This window comes from Octopus bimaculoides, chromosome 18 (genome assembly GCF_001194135.2).
Source record: "Octopus bimaculoides isolate UCB-OBI-ISO-001 chromosome 18, ASM119413v2, whole genome shotgun sequence".
Taxonomy (NCBI): domain Eukaryota; kingdom Metazoa; phylum Mollusca; class Cephalopoda; order Octopoda; family Octopodidae; genus Octopus; species Octopus bimaculoides.
Window position 1 is genome coordinate 1,906,141 of NC_068998.1, and position 9,477 is coordinate 1,915,617.

The window sequence follows — 9,477 nt, forward strand, 5'->3', positions numbered from 1 at the left end:
ATGTGAGCATATACATGCAAACTACAAGTGCACATGCACACATACATACTCTACACACACACACCATCAATATCATTTTCCACATCTATTTTCTAATATTTATGTGGGTTGGACGTGTCTGCTTTTTTACAGTGTTTCACCACTTGTAGTATTCCTTTGTCCTCATTTTTATAAGCTTCAACATCCTGAGATGAGTTTCACCCCTTCTGCACAACTCTTCCTTCGTCTACCTCTTCCACATTGATCTCCTGGCACTTCTTTACCCAATTATCCTTCTTCCTATACAACACAGTCTCCTCCCAAACACATTACAACTCTATTCAATTTCAGACCAAGTTGCTCTCTCAACACATTTACACTCAGATGTTCCTATCCACAGCTAAACATGTCCACCTCAGTTTTCTTCTACCATTTACACTTCTTTCTCAGTCAATTCTCATGTTTCTTTACCCTGCAGTATCACACTTAGTCCACAAGTATCATACAATTGGTCCTTCACTCAGAGACAGAATCTCTTTGATGCCAACAGAGATAGGCATTTTTTTTTTCTTCGTCTCTTACTCATTTTAGTCAATAATATCTTCACAAATATATATATATATATATATGTAAAATATTATTATAAAATCTGGTAATTAGTCATATATTAATTAATATCGAATAATTGAGAACAAGGTAATCAGAATGTTGGATGATTATAGACATTTTTATTAACATTTTTAGCACTTTCTTTCGTGAAAGGAGTCTTTTGTATCCGTGTGGTCAAACTTGTTTGATTAGACTTCAATATGTTGTTTTTTACCCCCACTTAGTAACTTTTGGGGTGGGGGAGAAAAGGAATTTTTTGTTTTCAAGTGACCACTTTTTCTTCCTCACCTAAAAGGTCACTAAGTGAAAAAAAAACAACATATTGAATTCTAATCAAACAAGTCTGACCACATTAATACAAAAACCTCCTTTGATGGAAGAAATGTATATAAAAATTAATAAAAAAAATATAATCATCCAACATTCTGACTACCATGTTATTCTCAATATACAATCACTTCAAAAACTCTCTACATATATATATATATATACACACACACACACACACACACACACACACACAGGCTTCCTCACAGTTTCCATCTACCAAATCCACTCAGAAGGCATTGGTCAGTTCAGGGCTATAGTAGAAGACACTTGCCCAAGGTGGCATGCAGTGAGATTGAACCCAAAGCTGCATGGCTAGAAAGCAAGCTTCTTAACCACACAGCCATGCCTGCACCCAATCAATGGCTCCCAGAACTTCTTCCAGCTCACTTCAATTAGGGTTACCAATGCTTTCCAAACATGCCCCACCACCACCTAAATCAGTGCTTTTCCGACAAACATTGGCCCCCACTACCACTAAAATACTGCAAAATCTCGGCCCTCCCCCACCCCTCCTCATTAATAAAAAGACAAAAAAACAGTTTGCTGCATCCCTGTTCTTCCTTTCGTCCCCCATGGGGTTAGACAAGTCCAGATTTATTTTACTAAAACTTACAAACTGTCTTCATCCCCGCTCCCCTGTTGGCCCTTTTCCCTTCCCTTATGAGACACACTAACCCAGATATCAGAAGCCAGCAGACAACTTCCAAAGGGACCTTATTTCACTGCTGCCCTTAGTGCTAACTTACTGTCTAATTAGCTACATGACCAATCCTTCTTCTGTCAGCTTGTCTATAAAATCCCACTGCACCCCCCACCATCAACCTATACCACACACACACACACAGAAATACATACATGCACGCACATTTAATTAAACACATATATGCATAATAAACACACACAAGTATATACACACTGTCATAGATACAGTGTATGTAATCCAACATACACAGCAGGGGTTCAAACTAAAACAAGTGCACAGCTCTTTCAGAATTTTCCTTTTCAAATACAAATTTGTTTTATTCTATTTTTTTTTAAACCATTTTATTTTTAACATATTTATTTGTTTGTTTTCATAGAATTTTTTTTTCTCAGTTTATAACAATAACAACTGCAGAACTTTCACAGAAATTGTTTTTTCATCTACCCACCCACCCCTTTTTCAGTTCCCTCTCATTTTCTTTCTCTTTCTCTATATACGTGTGTGTATATATATATATATATATATATATACACACACACACACACACTGTGTGTATACATATATATATATATACATACACACCCACACATATACTGTGTATATTATATATATATATATATATATACACACACACGCACAATATATATATACACACACACACACACACTTGCGTATATACACACACACACACTTGTGTGTGTGTATGTATGTATGTATATATATATCTATATATATACACACACACACGCACACAGAATATATATAAAATAAAAGCAATAACAATTCAGACTAAGTGAAACTGGATCCGGCAACAAACAAATAGTAAAACAAAAAGTTTTCTTTTTCATATTTTTTGCCATGTTTTTTGGCTATCCTGCTGCTGCTGCTGCTAACATTCCAGCAAGTGAGAGAGAATTTGGCACATTTTGGTAACAACAACAAGAACATTTCCCCGCCATCCTCTACAACAGTTAATATCTATTATGACACTGCATGAACACCACAATGCATCTTCTCACAGCTTCTTGGACAAGAAGGAAAAAAGATTCCAGTCAATGAGTGAACCTTGTGGTTTGTTTGAGTTTTTACTGTGTGTGTGAGAGAGAGAGAAAGAGAGAAAGCGTGTGTTTGTGGGTGCATGTGTGTATTTGTGGTTGTGTGTGTGTGTGTGTGCAGCTGTGATTTGAATACATATATGCATGTGTAAGAGTGCATATATGCATAGACCTGTGTGTACGACTGCATGCATCAATGGTCATACAAGTGGTGGTATACAGGTGTAGTTTATGTACAAATTTGTGTATGTGTGTATTAATGTGTGTGTGTGTGTGTGTACGACTGTATGTATGTATTGTCACCTGCACAGCTGCATACCTTTCTTTCGCAATTGTGTGTGCATTGCATGCATGTTACCACATGCATTTTGCATATAGTTGCATGCATCAAATGCATGTCATTGCATATGAGTGCAAAGATATGTCTAGCAATGTATGTATTCATGCGTGCGTGTGTGTGTGTGTGTGTGTGTGTGTAGGTACTAGTGTTTCAGCTTATGTATGTGGTTTCCAATGTGTGTGCGTGTGTGTGTGTTAACATAAAGAGTTTCTTTTCCTTCGTGTTGCAAAGTTCAAATAAACAGTTTTATTCACGTTTTGTTTGTTTTTTTGTTTCCCTTTAATCTTAAATCTTCTGCATTTAAATACGAGAACACAGGTTGGACCCACAACCTCCTCATTGAAACCTCAAGGTACACGTGGACATCAATTTTACAGGAATGGGATCTGAGTGGTGGAGGCACATGGCTCAGTGGTTATAATGTTGGACTCACAAGCGTAAGATTGTGGTTTCAATTCCTGGACCAGGTGATGCATTGTGTTCTTGAGCAAAACCCTTCATTTCATGTTGCTCCAGTCCACTCTGCTGATAAAAGAGAGCAATCCTGCGACAGACTGGCACCCCATCCAGGGGGAAATATATCTATATGCCAGGCAAACTAGAAAAGCAGCCCTATGCCCTTTACAGAGTAATGTGAAGAAACCAGGGTCTGAGTTAGAGGACAGAGCACAGACTTAAAACAAAAATTGAATTTTGTAAAAAAAAGCTAAAAATAAAATCTATCTTTACAAAAGAGCATACACAAGGACTGAACTCACAATAAGCACTAACCTCTTCTCCTCCTCCACACACACACACACACACACACACACACACACACACACACACACACACACACACACACACACACACACACACACACACACACCCTCACTTCTATAAAACAAACTCAAAGGATGATTGTGTTGTTCCAAACATAAATCAGCCCCTTACAACAGACTTGCAAACCTTAGAGCAAAATATAAACATTATTAAAACCTTATTGGTGCAAAACAAGGGGTTTCAGTAATGTTTATCAGAAAAATTCTTTCAAGAACTAGAAATATTATGTGGGGTTTTTTTCTCTTGGAAATTGTATCTGGAATTTAGCTACTTGTTAGAAAGATCATCAATCTCATTAAAGATCTAACATCAAATTAGATACAATTTCTTATATAAGTACAAGGCCAGAGATTTGTGGTGGGGTGGAGGAAATGCGATTATGTCAATCCCCCATGTCTGACTGGTACTTTATTGACCTTGGAAAGATGAAAGATAAAGTTGACAACAGCAAGATTTCCTGTCTTGCAGCAAGTGCCGGTGCATTGTAAGAAGCATCCAGTATTCTTTGTGAAGGAGCTGGCATCAGGAAGGCATCCAGCCAAAGCAGACAATGGGATTCTTCAGCACAGCCCTGCGGTTCATTGGATCCTGTCAAACCTTCCAACCCATACCAGCACAGAAAACAAATGTAAGATGTTCACTGTCTGTTCTGTTGCATTCAGCTATTTCCAGTACATTTTTTCAGCTGGGATACTCCATCACTGCCAGACGTAATAAACAAGAAAGCCTAGATTAACTACAGCCTTATTCCTACAAGTTAAACTTCAACATTTAGAAAAAGATAACCCTGATGTCAAAATATGCAAGATTTGAAACCTGCCCATTGAAAATATGAACCAGTTGTCCAAGACCTTAAACATTTGGCCATGAGAAGTGGAACATGCCAAATGGAAAATACTCTACAGATCCGAACATGCATTAAGTTAACCTTAACACTTTCATGATTGGTATCTATTGAATGAGACCAATTTTTCTGGGATAGGATACCAGTTGCTCACAAGTAGATTTCCCTAAACTAATTACAATCTGGAATTATTGTCTTGCATATCAGACGAAACTTTTGATGACTTTAAGTCTTTCGCATTTAGAGCAGCCAAATCCAGCCGCAATGTTTTGCCTGTTTTATGTTCAAAGCTGGTGAAAATAATCTGAATGCTAAAGGATTAAACCAAAACCTGTCAAGTTGACAATCCAGAATCTTATTTATCTGGTGGTGAGAAAAATGGTGGAGAGAGTTTCTGCCGAGTGAAACACAACAGAGCAGTGGATGCAACAAGGTTTTAAAACTCACAGACCACGAGGTTTTAAAACTCACAGACCACGAGGTTTCAATGAGGTATCAAGACAGTTCCCTTTGTTAAAGAGAAGAATGTGAGGTATCAAGGGTTTAGAAGGGAGGAAAAAGAAAAAAAGGGGGTAAGACTATTATGAAGAGCTAGTTATGAATTAGCAAAGACAGAGTTTCTTTACTAAAACAATCAATCTGTAAAATAAAACAATACATACACACACACACACACATATATACATATATAAAATGCACATTATAAATGCATGTCATTGCATTCAAACATAAACAAAAGTGCACAGTGTAAAGTTTTATATATATATATATATATATATATTTCAGCTGCTATTTATAATTGTAACTGAAACTTCATTGATATGTTCCAAAGCTCCGTTTTTCAATTCATCGGGCAATAATAAATTTAAACAAACAACATTTATACACAAATGATTCAGAATCAGTCACATGGATGTATGACAGTTCTTTGGCTTATTTTAGCCATTTTGCAGTCGAGGCCATGCTGAGAGCACAACCAATACAAACGGTAAAAGTGCTTTCAAAAAAATGTTGGGCAGCAGAAAGAATAAAGAAAATTTTCTCTTGAAAAAAAGCAGAGTTAAAAATAAAAGCTAAACAAAAATATTCACTCATAAAATAAATGAAAAGAAAGAAAATGAAGTAAAAATAAAAAAAAAACTTAGTTTAAATTGAAAAATTTAATGTTTTATTCATTGCAAAGATTATTATTATTATTATTATTACTAATAATAATAATAATATCAGTATTTTCAATAAGAAATATCACATTTGGTAAATTTTAGGTCAACAAGAAAAATAATAATAAAAACAAAGAAAAAAGAAATTAAGAAAATTTTGAAGTTAAAAAAAAAAAGACTTGAAAAAATATAAATAAAGATAAAAAATTCTTTGTTACCTTTTTAAATTGAGGGAAAAAATCATCACTCCCCGTGCCTCCATGTACCAAAAATTTTAGATTATTTACAATATTTTTCAGAAAGGATGGGGGGCAGGGTAAAGATGACCTTTGGGTCAACAGATCAGAGTAGTTAATTGTGTAATTAATCAGACTTCTCTGATGAAGAGAGAGAGAGAACGAGAAAGACAAAGAAGTTGTTGGAGGTGGAATGGGGGTAGATAAGAGGGAGGGAGAGACAGAGAAAGATGGGAAAGTCCAGATTAAGGCATGAGAATGAGGGACTGTCACCAGGGGTGAGGCCCTATGCCAGTTAGATGGATGTCTCTGTCAGCTTGGATGGCACCTGTGCCAGCCATGGGGAGTCTCCACCAGTTAAGAGTGTCTGTTAGCTGATGGGACTTCTACCGAGGGTGGTGGTGGATCGAAGGGCCTCTAGAGAGTGAGTTATTAAAAATAACCATGTAAGGGGGCCCTTCATTTGTAGCCCAGGAGTCTACAAAACCTCATCTTGTTTCTGGAGATTGGGGAGTACAAAGGAGGAAGAGAAACCCCTAAAATCAGTGAACACACAACAATCAACAAAGATTAGCAAGTAAGCATCAGCTGGAGCATTCTGGCAGTCAGCTTTCAAATCCCAAAGGAAGCTTCTTTGCTTTATGTAGAAGAAGTAATAATGTTGGGAAAAGAAAAAAAAGTGTCTCAATATCTTACCCACTTCTGCCTCAAGTAATTATATATTTGTCCACCTGTTGATAGATAAAATTTCAACACACAGTTACTACTGAAACACAGTAGAGTCTGTAACTATCTGATTGGCTTCACTCACTGGGTTGTGGCCATTCTGAAGCACTATCTTGAAGAGGAAAATCAAATATTTTAACCCCAAAATTATATTTTTGGAAAAATTGCCAAAAGGAAAGGAATTGAAGCTGGTCAAGATTTGAACTAAATAACCACAAGGCATTTTAGCCAAAGCTCTACTAATTCTAGTCCCTACATAGTCAGGTATTTTAGAGACCTTAATGGGATAAAGTTAGTTGTGATGGGATTATTTAAAACCCCACAAACTGTCCTTTAAGATCCCATATGGAATCAATATAGCAGGGGCTCCTCTGTTGATTGAGTTATTCCCACCCCTGAATATGCTTTCAAATTTTGGCACAAGGCCTGTAATTTAGAGGAGAAGGGGAAAGTCTGTACCTGGCTGTTACTTTATTATATCAACTGCAAAAGCATGGAAGGCAAAAACTGACCTCAGCAGAATTCGAACTCAGAACGTAAGAGAGCCAGAATGAACACCACCACTATTCTGCCAGTCAACTGCCATAATAATAATAATAATAATAATAATAATAGTCATACTCACTTGAAAATTAAGAAACTTAAGGAACAAAAAAACATTTGTGAGTTATGACATTCATGCCTTTCCCTGATAAAAGTTTTAAAAAGGAGACCCCTTATTTTCCCCATAAACGATGAAAGAAAAGAAAAAATCACCCCCCTCCCTCCACCTCAGTCATTTCTCAGCTTTGATTGCAATCAGCGAGGGACCAGGTGGGACAATGAGGGGGTTTCAACATAAAGAATGTGTGTTTATTAAGAATCAGCAGTAAAGGATTTCAGACAACAACAACTGATGATGATGATGATGATGATGATGATGATGATGATGATGATAGTAGTGGTGGTGGTGGCAGTGGCGGTGCTGCTGAATTGGGTGCCTAACTCCAATTTCACGGTACTAAGCCACATGTGAGAATGAAAGAGAAACAGATCTGCTGCTGCAGCCACCAGACCCACCGATGAACAGAGAACCAGTTATATATTGTGACAAACCAAAGGATAGAAAACTAAAAAAAAACCAAACCCACCACCAGAAGATCTGTCCCCGATTCCTATCTCTCCATAGAGAAACTGGGGGAGGTCTTTTTTTAGGATAATAACCCAGAACCAAATAAGAAAATGGCAACAAGAGATGACAGAAGGTCACACCGTCCTTCAGCCTGGTCGTCAGCTAGTGAGTACAAGAGTACAGGAGTAATGCAACTGATTTAGAGTACTGATCATCTGGTACTTTATTCACCTCGGGGCCATCTGCCTCTACCCTGAGTTTTTGAGAAAGGGAAGAAGGGGAGCAGTAAACTTCCTGTCAGCAATGAAAACCCACCCCACACACACACACACATGCTCTCTCTATCTCACGCACAGACACACATTCACAGCAATAATTATTTCTTGTGTTAATTAGACAGACACCAAATGTTAAAAGGCGAGAACAAAGTTGTCATAAGATAAATTATAAAAATTTGGAATTCAACTCCGTCAACATCCCCCATCCTACCCTGTGATCCCCAGTATATTACTGGTATAACACAGAATACTGTCGTTCCTTTTTTCCAACAATAAAATGCTAATGTCGCTTCTGGATTAATTTGGCCTTTGTCAATCATCATCATCATCATCATCATCCCACTTTAGAGTTAAAATATTTTACATTTTGCACCAGACTAAATTAGTTAAGGGTGGAAGGTAGGGAGACTATCAGTGAAAATGATCCAGTAGATGACTGGTACTTTAGCAAGCAACCCAGACCCTTCAGGATCCAAGATAAAGCCAGCCTCAACTAGATTTCAAACTCAGACCACAGATTGATACAGGGGAATATACCACAAAGTATATACCAATCCAATGCCCATCTCACTCATTATTATTATTATTATTATTATTATTGTGGCAAAAGCTGGTAGAATAATTTAGTACACCGGGCAAAATGCTTAGCAGCATTTCACTTGTCCCTACGTTCTGAGTTCAAATTTGGTAGAGGTCAATTTTGCCTTCCATTCTTTCAGGGTCAATAAATTAAGTACCAGTGAAACACTGGGGGGTCAATGTAATTGACTAGTCTCTTCCCTCCAAATTTCAGGCCTTGTGCCTTCAGTAGAAAGGGCTATTATCTTTATATTATTATTATTATTATTATTATTATTATTGGACAAAATGCTTTTGTTTCCAGTTTGACATTTAGAGAAAGGATAAGCACCAGTTATGCACAGGAGTCAATGTAATCAACTAGCCCCCACCTCTCCCAAAATTTCAGGCTTTGTGCCCTTAAAAATTATTACTATCATCATTGTCGTCGTTGTTCAGGCAGCAAAGATGGCAGAGTCCTTAGCTGGACAAAATGCTGAGAGGCATCTCATCCACCTTTACGTTCTGTGTTCAAATGTTGCCAGGGTCAGTTTTGCCTTTCGTCTTTCCAGGTTTGATAAAATAAGTACCAGTCACACAATGAGGTTGATGTAATCAACCACCTCCAGCCCACAAAGTTTCAGGCCTTTTCACTCAAGAGCAGAAAAATTGATGTCAATGTTACTTATTTTGGTTTGAAATAAAGCACTTGATCACTTCATAATC